This window comes from Branchiostoma lanceolatum, chromosome 12, assembly GCF_035083965.1.
Source record: "Branchiostoma lanceolatum isolate klBraLanc5 chromosome 12, klBraLanc5.hap2, whole genome shotgun sequence".
Classification (NCBI taxonomy): domain Eukaryota; kingdom Metazoa; phylum Chordata; class Leptocardii; order Amphioxiformes; family Branchiostomatidae; genus Branchiostoma; species Branchiostoma lanceolatum.
Window position 1 is genome coordinate 5,597,255 of NC_089733.1, and position 12,330 is coordinate 5,609,584.

The 12,330-nt window shown below is 40.3% G+C and overlaps 1 long non-coding RNA gene across 1 annotated transcript; it reads right to left on the reverse strand.

The window, feature by feature from the left end:
* Positions 1 to 7,297: 7,297 nt before the first annotated feature.
* On the reverse strand, positions 7,298 to 9,653 carry LOC136445642 (uncharacterized). Its single transcript, XR_010757432.1, has 3 exons — positions 9,459 to 9,653; positions 8,550 to 8,695; positions 7,298 to 7,352 (listed from the first exon to the last, which is right to left on the reverse strand). It is a non-coding gene; the product is annotated as an uncharacterized lncRNA (long non-coding RNA).
* Between the last annotated feature and the right edge of the window lie 2,677 nt (positions 9,654 to 12,330).

A 12,330-nucleotide genomic window follows, 5' to 3' on the forward strand; every position in this document is an offset into this window, starting at 1 on the left:
AACTCGATATGCTCAGACTATTCTTCCAGTTAGTTAGTGGCTCCGTATACTACTACTACTTAACTGGAATCTGAATATACAGATTGGAATCCTACTACTGTATTGGGGTCTGAATATTGGAATTCCAATCTGTACTAGGACAAATTCTACCATGACACTCTCCAATTACAATCGGAGAAATTCGGATTAAATTAAAATGTTTTTGAAAATAAAATTTCAGCGTTACTATTCTAGCTACATAGGTAATTGCTTGAATTTTAGATATATGATAACCCTACTGTCAATACACTGTGAATGTAACCACAGGGTAAGCCGTCTGGTACAGGTCACTAATCTTATTCATTTTGACCATTGCAGATTGTTCCATGATACACGATTGGACAATTCGCAATTAAGATACTGTCATCAATCGCAATCTGTCCCAGGACAAATTCAAATCTTAGATTTCCATGGTACGGTGTTGATATAAAGGAAACAACGATATTCTTACAAACCATGATTTTACTAAGAATCTACACAATCATACAGTCTTGGAATCCAATTTGTTCCAGCTACTTGCTAGTGACAATCAGTCTACATCTAACGGATATGAGCCTAAACGAGCCTGAAAATCAGAATCATATATATGTATATTGTAATTATAAGTCAATTTAGCAGGCCGGGTGTGGAGTTCAGAGATATTAAAGCAGAGATGCATTGTTGATGTAGTTACAACTAGTGTATTCAGGCAGCATTGGCCCCACCCTCCTCGTGACAGACTGTGAAAAAAAAACATTTAGCGTAAGCTACCTTGGACCAGAAGTGATATTCTTCAAGTTATCTGACAGAGCAACCATAATGGGAGGGGAATATCCTGCATTTTCCCGAAAATGTTGCCATTCTAGTATCTTCTCAGAGATATATACACGTGTTGGAAAATCCCCAGCTTTAGCAAACGAAAAACATACGTTTGAATTCAATAACTGCCTCCCTCCATTTCTTCTAGGCCCAAGCCCTCGTCAAATGATCTGGATGGTCGAAAAGCTCTTCTGATATATATGATTGGAATGTAAACTATGTACATTAGAGTAGCCATTGATTCATTGGTATTCTTGATTCAAGAACATTAATCAGGAAAGAAAGATATTCCTGGTAAAAGAAACACTCCTACACTAACTTACAAAAAAACTAATTCTTAGTTGTAAGAAATTCAGTCTTAAGGACAGAAAGGTACTGATACAAGAATATCAATCTTACTACAAGATTACAATTCTAGGTGTTAGAATTTCAGTCTTGAGTTCAGAACTGTTTTCAAGGTACAATAACAAGAAATTCAATCTAGGAGTAAGAATGTGCTAGAAATACATTCTTACCGCAAGAAAAATATTCTAGGAATATTTGGTCGATTGTCTGTAAGAATAAAATTCTCAGCACAAGAAAAATATGGGTTTCTTGAATTTGCTCAAAACAGGGACTTTTATTTTCTCTTGTATACACAATAATATGCTTGCTGAAAGATGTATTTTCTTAGAAACAGAAAAAAACAAGAAAAATATAGAAAACAAGAAATAAGGAAAGGCATTTTTGGTAGTGTAAGCCCTGAAAGTTCACATAAAGCTAAAAAAAACTAAAAAAGCTAAAAACTAAAAAGCCTTTGTAAATTATTATCTAAAAATCCCACATACCCTCATATACGTGAAAGTGATATTCGGGCAAGTGGGTCTCCTCCCCCACTTATACTAATAACCTCAGCTTTATTTATCATTTGAAAAAAAGTAAGTTAAAGGGCTTTGAGACTTAGAACTAAGAAGTGGTGGCAGGCGCATCAGTGTGGCTCAGCGGCTGCCTCGGAAATGCCAGGCCCTTTGTTTTTTTATTGTGTAACAAATATAACATTTGTTGTCAACAATAAAGTCTTAAATTCTATATTTCTGTTCCTTCGGATCTCCTTCTTTGACTTTGGAAGACTTTTCCCAAGGCTTGAAATGTATTTTTCAAGTTGTACTGATACACATATAAAACAAATCATGATAGGAAAAAAGGCATTCAAGGTAATTAGTATTGTTTTCTAATACTTTTTTGCCATCTACATCATATATTTGTTTGACTTGCAGCTTCTTTGAATGATTGGCACTATGGTCGCAACCTTTATTTTTGTTTGAAAAAAGACAAAAAAAATTATGCCTACATGGATGTCACTCCTTTAATCAAGTTTGTAGATTTGCCTCAAGTTTGTAAATCTATAATTGTTTTTTCTTTTGTCTTATTGATGATACAATTAGGCTCAGTGTTCTCACCAGGATTCACAGCATAGGGGTCAGGTACAGAAGGCCAACTTTGCATGCCGCAAGTCACTCGCGGAGTGCCAAAGACATGGCAATGGTTGGGAGTCTGGCATCTTTCCGCACAAAATTTTGAAATTCAATAATTAAGACACCATTTTCAGAAGTACAAAGGAATTATGGCAATGAATGAAAATACAACACTTACATGAAAAATCACCTGGCATCCACTTGACCTCCTATTTAGACAGCACCAGCACTTTCACGAGCAGAAAGTCTGGGCCTGGCAAACCAAACTGTGGGTAAAAAAAATAGGTTGATATTCGACAAACATTTCTATTGGTTTCAAATGCAACATATTTACACTGACATAAATGTCATGGTTTTAAACTTCGGTCCTTCCAGGTCATGTCCATTACCAACACTGATGAAAGAAAAGGTCATGTAGTACATCACTTACTGCCATTTTGGAACAAAGTATTTCACGAGGAAATACCATAGGTATGTTTCTTGTCACTGACTGGACCCCTTCCTTCTCAGTAATGTAGATGCAGGCACACAATACACTCCAGGTTATTTCGGTTAGCAATTCTGAGGTAGTCGAAGTCTCTGTCGAGAAAACGAAGCTATAAACCCAAACCCAGACCTTTAATGAAATACGGTGTACCTTTTAAGTTTTGTGATTGCGTAGTAGAGCATTCACCACTTGTTGACATGGAGAATGTACTGTATTACCATTACTCACTTTATTTGCTTTATATACCTCAATGGGATGCCCTCATTTTCGAAGGCCTGGAGGATGTCCCTCTTCACCTGGTCGCTGGTATATGTATTGTGAATCTCTACGTGGTGGACGCATACTCAGTCATGTCCACCCTTGCCGCACGCCTGAGGACAGTTGTTGTTCCAGCAGGGACCAGCATTATCGGCTTTCTGGTCAGATGTACCTCCTGGGTCCGGCCGCGTGGCATCGGTAGTTCAAGAGATGGGATGATTAATTACCCGACATGAGGTGTATACCATACCATAAGGCATGGTCGGTTGATTCTCATTTAACCATCCATTACATCAACATGTATAGTTGCATGCAAAGTTATTCAACCCCCTTTGCATTTTGTCAGCGTCATCATAGAATAGTACGAACCCCTCCCATCCACAGGTGTGAATGTGGAGGAAGAGAATGGATTGCTAACAGTAGTCATTAAACATTTCCGCCTTACACAAGAGTGTGAAAGAATTACACTACATAAATAACAATGTTAGCTGCTGCTTTACATGACTCCTGTGTATAGATACAGTCTTGTTATCAACCTTCATCACTCCTTAGATATTGTATACATCTAGTACAAAAGTTTAAGTGTAAATTTCTAACAAAATACCTGAGGGATGGATACACTTTTCTGTTATCAAATATATTATGCTCATTGTGATATCATATTGCTCGTAGTCATATTGATATGTTGCATTTTCAGCTTTGCCTTTCTTTCCGAAATAGTTCTTGGCACTGTCTGGTTCATACTTTTCAGAATTGCTGACGCTTGTGTACCAAGTAAGGTGTCAATGGATATTTGGCCTGTATTCCATATGTCGTTGATGATGTTTGACATGAAGAGGGACATGCTCTTTGTCATTATCGTCAACTCCTTGGCTGTACAGACAAAATATCAGCGTGAGATAAAATATTGGTAAACTTTACTCAGTTTACGTCTTTTATCATTATAATTCACCAACAGATTTGCCAACAAAACTTACCAGTCAGCGTTTTCCACTTGTAAGTGTTGGGCCCCTGAGCTGAGCCGGCCTTCCTTTCTTGTCATATGTCGCTTCATAAGAGCCTTTGCTAGTCAAACTACTGTCCTACTTGTTATCGTGGTGGTATCTGCCATAGCTTCTTCCTATTCTTTGCTGGAACAATACTTTCATCTAAGGTCTAAATGATAAAATCTGACTCCTGCTGGGGCTACGTCCTTCGTCCCTTTCATATAATCACACTCACGGTGCACCAATATGACGTAAAGTGGTGGTATTATGTCATCAAAATACTCCCTGCATCCTGCACACACCCTGCATCTATAATTGTTACAGTCAATCATTTGCCAAGGTGCAGTACTAGACTTCCAGGGCTTAGGAGAATTACCTATTGTTTGTATATGTTTCTGTTCTGCCGTTCTTAAAGTAACTGACCTGGTAGGAGACACGGTGGTCAAAAAGGCCTTGATTTTTCCTCACTTGTAAAACATGCATATTGAAGAGGAATCGATGTCAATCACCCCTGTCACTACTGGCAACAGTAGCTGATTGGTTTACGCCTTTGCAGGCGGGAACTAGATTTGTTTTGGTTGCACCAAGCCGAGCAGGATTTTGCCCGCGAACTTGTCCTTTTCAAATGCACGCCTTGTCTCCGCCTCTATTGTTCTCTGGTTAACACATTAACAATACCCCAGCTTTCATTTCAATCATTCCCACGCTCTCAAGCTTCATACTGACACCACCTTTTTAATTCTTTCTTAGCTATATTTTGGTCTATCCTACCACACAGAACGCCCAAACTAAGGCCATCAAGAAATCGCAGTTTCCGCCATAACTCACCGTAATTCCCGGCCGAGGGTTCTAGATTATATGCGCAACCGCCGGAGACGCCGCAGAACCCGCCGATATGATAAACAAAACCCCGGCCTTTACTCCGTACATTACTTATTAAACACGCAGAAATTTAAAATTAACAAATAGAATTCGAATAGTTCATAGATGAAGTCGAATATTTTCATTGTAAACAAAAACATTGAATTTTACCACATACAGAGACCCCAAAACGTAGCACTCACCTTGATACATTTGCGTGTTTGACAAGAACTGGTGTATCGACGTGTCTGGCGCTGTCCTACACAGCCACTCAATAATCACACCCTACGTTTTCCGATCTAAAAACGCATTCTTTCTAATAACAAACTCCTTCTCGTCATTTTTGTACTATAACGCGGTCTAAAGACCTTAATTCCATCGTGGTAACAGTGTACACGCCAGCGTTTGATATGCCGAATGTGTCGGCTTGTGCTGACACTAAAAATTTTCAGGCAGCTTTGACTGGTAGAAAAAAAATGGTGCATTCCTATACAAAGGAGATGTACGTTGTATAAAAATACGCATGAGTAAATCAACTGCTGGGGAAATACGGAAGAGATCAGAGTGTGATTGTTTGACAGCAGAACTGGATTTTCCTTTGTTTTCAAACCGACGCCATGTTCCGACGCCATGTTCTGGTTTCTTCAGATAACACACTTGCGGGTCTTATTCGTGTATTTTTTTTAAACATTATTTTACCCACGTGTATTGCAATCACCAATGGTACCGTTCAGGCGTCTTTTTATTAGAAATTGGTCGAGGTTTCTGTCTCTACAAACCCTCGCGGCCTCGTTGGTAGTTGAAATTCGCGGGTAATTATCTCGCTTGGTCCGGGCGACAAATACAATGGAGGTATTTCCCACTCATTTGCATCTGGATTAACCGCCCCAGAACAGACGCTAGCGAAGTACTGTGATCTTTACCGACAAGCTCATTATCTTTCCAGAACATAACCATTCTTCCACGTGAAATTCTAAATAAAGCGTGCGGTTCGTATTTTGCGTGATATCTCCCGATATCAACGCTAGAATTCGACAAAAAAACAACCGTCCGAAAGCCAACTATCTGGCCGCCATCTTGAAAAAAAAATTATAAGATTCTATTGGGCCGATAGGGAACTATGGGAGAAGACGTCCAAACAAATTGGCGAAATAAGTTAAAATCTCTCAGACATCAAAAAATACTCAATAGAAATTGGATTCAAAGTTCCTAAAATCTAAAGTATGTATAAAACTATTGTTTGCTACGTAAATCAGACCAAAAAGTCCATAGGTTCAAAGTTCAATGAACGAAAGCAACCTATACATACACGTATCAAACGCGGGTAATTTGAAGAGCCGTGTTCGCGGTCAACTCGTATATTATACAGATTTTCAAAGCGAACTAATGTAGTTTGCGTGTGCACGTATTTTTTTCTTAGTGCGATAATCAGATCATGCGTTATTTTGTGCAAGATTTGTGTTGTTGTTATTTTATACCGCCCGGCTAATGGCACCCCCGCTTGTGGGCGGGAAACTTTTGCATAACAACGCTGACAGATCCATAGCAACGTGACCACCGTGAGAGTTTCTTTTGCGTGTAACTGGTTTCTTTCTCCCAGGGTTTGATGCTTTTCCAGAGCACATTGGTGTGAGCTTTAATTTTACCCCCTTTTTAATATGTAATTTACATGTTCTGTGAGAATGTGACAGTCAAAGGCTGAGGCTAAAGTATGTTCACAAACTCTACTTGCCTTGTATCCAATGCAGTCACATTTGAGCCCCCACCCTTATCGGTTGCACGCATTTTTCATTTGTTCCACTGAAACCCACCCTAACTAATCCTGAATCTACCAGGTCTTAAGCTTTAGTTAACATATCCTTCACCATTGTTGTTGAGATTCCGGTGTTTGTAAGCTGAAGAGTACAGTTCCACATCCCTAAGTCTCCCCCATCTCTGTTTCTTCCTGTACATCAGTTTCTTGTACATCAATGTCTACCTCCCCTCCACCATCACCCATTTGCAGTGTTTGTGTTGTTTCTGTTCTACCCTAAGAACAGGAGCCTTTGTCTTTTGTGGTTTCTGTAGCTTTTAAACTGGTCATTTGGCCACACCAATTTAATTTCTTGGTTAGGCCACACCAATTTAATTTGCTGGTTTTCGGATTTTGTCATGAAAAATATGAAGCGACAGGGCGAACAAAAATATGATGGTAAAACCAGGGCTGGAAATAGGGATCTCTCGAGTTATGATAAAGATAAACAAAACAAAGAATTCATAACAATACCCTTCTGATTTTAAATAATATGAAATGTGAATTCTGTGACCATTTATATGTTGAAATTTAGACTATTACAAACTATCACATTCAGGAGATCAACATTAGAGTGACAATAGTCCATACTTCTGTTAGTTTTTTTATACTTTTTAATGGTAGAATGTACATGTACAGAAGACAAACTACTTTAACAGCAGGCTGCTGATCGATGCCTGAAATGAAGAGGAAAAACACATCATCCACGATGGTCAAATATGGGCCCAAAATTTCCAGACTTTTTTAGAATTCGAACAACATTCTATTACGTTCGAAGTGACGTAATCGAATAGAACGTGCATTCTATTCGGGGTCACTCACGGTCATATGCAGGTTTTCACTGTAAACTCGCGCCACAAGGCCCTTTCTGTTCTAAGTCCCTTGCACAAGAAGAAAAAACACTTTATCACAAATACAAACTATTTTCTGGACAGTATATCTTTGCTGACATTTTGTTGTGGACATGGAACATGTAGCCAAGCTACTGGCGCCATTGTCGATGACTTTGAATGTTGCAGGACTTCTTTACGCCGGCATCAAGTACCCCCTCCCCCTATCCGTGAGGCATGACATTGTTCCAAAGTGGTATGAAAAACTCGAGCAATGTGCGTTCAAACTCACTCATCGAGGTCTTAAATTTTCGAGAACGTATATCCCCAGGCTTTTGTTTTAGGGATTTTTTTGATACGGCGGAAATTTTGATTTACGGGTGTTTGAGTGTAAAAAAATGTATTTTTCGACCTATTTTCGGTCGTAGAAATAATTTGAATGAGAAATTAAAAAATTCCTAAAACAGAAAGTTTATAATTATTGTTATTGTTCAGAATATAGAAGATTTGGATTTTCAGTAACGTTTAGAACCGACTTATTTACACCATTTTGATATTTTTTACACCGAACATCCTTTCTATAACAGCAAACTTGGCCTATTTCAGAAAATATTCAGACAAAATGATGCAACATTAGTAAAACGGCAGGATTTTAGGTATACACATTGGCTAGTTTCATTTCCAATTGGCGAGACATGTGCGAGATATCGTTTGTCTAACTATCATGATCTTTTAGAAGACGTTACAGCTCCCCGGGGACCGCGCGGGAGTCCCGGTAACCTGATACGCTCCCTTACAGTGGAAATTTTCCCTTAGCCACGAACCATCGTGATCAGTGAAATGTTGGTGTACTAGTGATGTATCACTACAAAGCTCTTGAAAGTCCACAGAGACGAAAAATGGCAGTGTCCTGAAAATACCGCTGAAACTGGAAATATTATCACAAGCAGCGTTCCTATCTGGGCAAACAAACTGCCTTGGAAATACACTAATCTTATATATAAGTTACAACTTCACAACAAATGTGATAAGAAAATACCTCACCTCAAACTACAGTCCTTCATAGTAAGCTAACATTGATGCCGTGCCCTCGCCCTCTCGAACAAAGGGCGAGAGACATCCGTCCAGATTCTCTCCAGCCTGCCAAAAGCTTCATTTTGTTGACTCCACTGCTCAGCTGGGTCTGCTGGCTGGATGTATAAGATCATATTTTAAGTCATTGATATTATTTTTCAGTCACTGATTTTATTTTTCCACAATGCCATGATTATGGTAAATATCTCGTAATATCAAAGTTATGCCAAAATCTTGACCTACATGCTACTAAATGTTAAAACATTCTGATAAGACATAACAATGTTTTTTTCTGAGCCTGTGCTACGTCGTCATTCTCCCAATCTTCAGTGTCATAACCAGAGTCATCTTTGCAAAGAATAAAATATTCAAACATAAGTTAAACTGCGTTTTAGTTTTATCTATATGATGAATTAAAGAGGGCCTGCATGGGGGGTCCCGACAACGCTCTACGCTAAATTCGGAGGGCCGGCTACGCATTACACTAAATTCAGGTAGCCTCTCAACGCTCTACGCTAAATTCTGAAGCTTCCCAAAGCCTGGGAAGAACATGGATTGCATTCGTCATTTCGGATGGTGATGCATAGACGGTGGCCCCATGTATGATGGAGCTTGAGGTATAAGCCTCTACACGTAGAAGAACCCAACACACTTATCGAGAAGAGTAGGGGCAGCCCAGTGTGCTTGGCCAAAAACATGACCTGTAGCAAAACTGCATCGCACTAACACTAGGTACTTGGAAAAGCATCATGCTTCACCTAAATTGAGGATGACATTGCTTTACTTTTACTTTACTATATTTATACACCGCACCTATTGTCCAGCTATTGGAAAATAAAAACTTGTTGTCTTTTACAAAATGCAAGCAGAATGACCTACCTCATCCATAGCTTTTACCATGGACGCCGTCACCATGGCATCCACGACTTCACTGTACTGTATCATAGCTGTAAAGGGGAGAGTAGAGGTCATCAAAAATGTCAGTTTTATATTCTCCAATGGATGCTTTTGATTTGATCAGCAATTATCTATGATAATCAATGCCATGGAATACAACGCTTTACAGGTATATGTAGATGAAAAGCTAACATAGGCTTATTTAACGAGTCACAAGATCAATTTTTTCTATAGTTTTGTGCAATTCAACCTCAATAGTATAGATTTTTTTAATGTACTAGTTAGTAGTGCTAAATGTAAATCTATGAGCATGTTGGACTAATTCTGCACATCTATTAGAAGAAGTGCTAATGTTTCATTACTGTACAACGTCGTAGATATCTATCAGATATAAATAACAATACACAAATACTGTGTGGTGACAAACAAGAGGCAAATAATATCCTTACACTTCTTCAGCTTGTCATCAGATAGGTGGCCGATTCCTGCGGCTTTACATATCCTTCGATACTGGTTTGGCAAGATGCCGCTGGATAAGTATCCATGTGCTATCCTGTGACAGGAAAAATATACATTCTTTAGCTATGTAAACAGGTAGCAGGTGCCTTATAGAATATATAAGTCGCTTTTGAAGGACAACACTTTTAAACTTTTCATTACTTTCTTTTGTTTCCATTGTATTTTTTATCAGAATTGCATTAAAAATGTGAGGGGCTTCTCTTCAAATGTACCCTGTTTGAAATCATCCCTATTGAGACAGCTAATGATGTAGCTATTTGCATAGGGCGACCCACGAGATAATAACAAACTCATTTTTATGTTTTTTTAGCCCATACTTCCGACCATGCAACACCCCTTTCCCGGGTCAATTTCATAAATTGATGAGGATATCGTACTTACCTCAAGTTCACAAGAAATGGTCTCCCGACGTGGGGTAAGGACGTCCACCGGTAGATGCACCCTCGTCGACACTGTATCTTGGCGACAGCGACGTGGCCAACGTACGTGAACTTTCTCAATAGCGCCTCGGGGCACCGTGGCTTTCCGTGTTTTGCTGGGTCAGGGCTGACGGTGGCCAGCAGGTATCGCAGTGAATCTTCGGCGACTACGAAGAGCCCTTGCCTTTCCCTCCCAACGGGACAGGGTTGATAATCGCAAAGGGGGGCGGTGCCGGACGATAAAAAACGTTCCCTCGTTTACACGTAGCAGTCCATGAGGGTGTCGATCATGACCGTGTTAGTCGTTGCGTCGACGCCTCCCATCAGCGTCTTTACTTGCTTGATTTTCTCTTCCATCCTTTCTCTCTGCGCCTCGCCCTCTTCCTTCGTGCCTGCAGGAAACAGACACTCCAGTGTCTTTCTGACGGACCGTTTCGTTTGGGAAATTCTCCCATCCTTCAATGTCTTCTTCCGCGACAGCGGTCGTTGACATCGTTGCCATTGATGGTCGCGAGAGGTGGCCTTGGGGGTAGGCCACCTTCAGCCATGACTGCTACAGAAAACGCGTTTGTGAATATCGACCGAGCGATGTGAAGTTGAGAGTGGAGTGTGAAGTCGATACAATGAATGCTGTTGTGTTATATTTATTAAAGGCAGTTGAATAATACTCATATTTGTGTATCAGCTTGACCTCTGAGATAGGAAAGTATTGTTCATGAGACGATCCTGGTGGGGAGTTTCACACCTCGCTCCAAAGAGGTCAGGCCGACTTCCTGTTCCCGCCAAGATTTCTGAAGTTGACACATACTGATCATACCAAGACCAGTGCAGTTGTTTTATCAGTGGGTAGCGTAACTTTTGAAGTACACAGTACAACTTGAGCTCTCCGCGATGTGAACACCACGAAGGTTTATGTTAGACTGAGGGCTGGTTGTTTATGTTTCGCCTTTTATCGGATTGGGTCAGGTCATTATATAGTACAGGCATGCTCTTTAACTACCGCCACATTTAGACTGAACAACCATACACAAACTGCCACAAGAATAACACGACTACACATTTTCCAGTCTCCCACAGGAAGTAAATATCATCATCAAACTTCCATATGAACAGTTCACCTGGACACTTCTTTGACCTCTGCAACTATTCAAGGGGCTTTGCATCGTTTCTTTCAAGGGATGGTATATATGGGTGTCATTCACTTGTACATCCCCTGTTATCGCGCCATCCATGCAGACAAGGATATAGCCCCGGGCCAATAGATCGTTCTTGACTGCATTGTTGACGTGGCACCACTGATCAGATAACTTATACAACGGCAAAAACATGCCCCATCCCCGACCATTTTACTGTGCTTCAAAGGACCTTGCAACGCAATGTTGCTATCTCCAAAAGGAGGTAATTCTCGAACAGGAGTGTTTACCCTACTTGCCAACTTCCCCTGGTCCTCCCTGAATGGGTTTGAAGAGGAAACCTCCACCCGCCCTGAACCCCGTCACCTCTACCCATCAGGTTTCAAACTTCTGCATATCAGCTGGCTGACCTGCACAAACACTCTGCAAATTGCTGTACCCAACACTCCAAACCCTGCAAAAAAACACACCAAAAAAGGACATTATTGTCTATTATAGTCTTCCATGACAAGGAAAAACAAAATGCCCCGGATGTTGGCAGATGTTTCTTGTGGGCATCCTTACACAATGAACTAAAGCACACCTACACCAAGTTTGCACTCACCTTCGTACAATGCCCATTACCGTTCATGCATCCCACAGCTTAGGATCTTAAGGCATATGACCCAGCTCAAACAGTCCACACAGAGACAAAGTCCCATACGGCCTCTCGAACGATGTGAATGGCTGGAAGCCAGCTAAGATCTGCAGAGCCTGTCCATACCTCAACACCTCTGACATTCT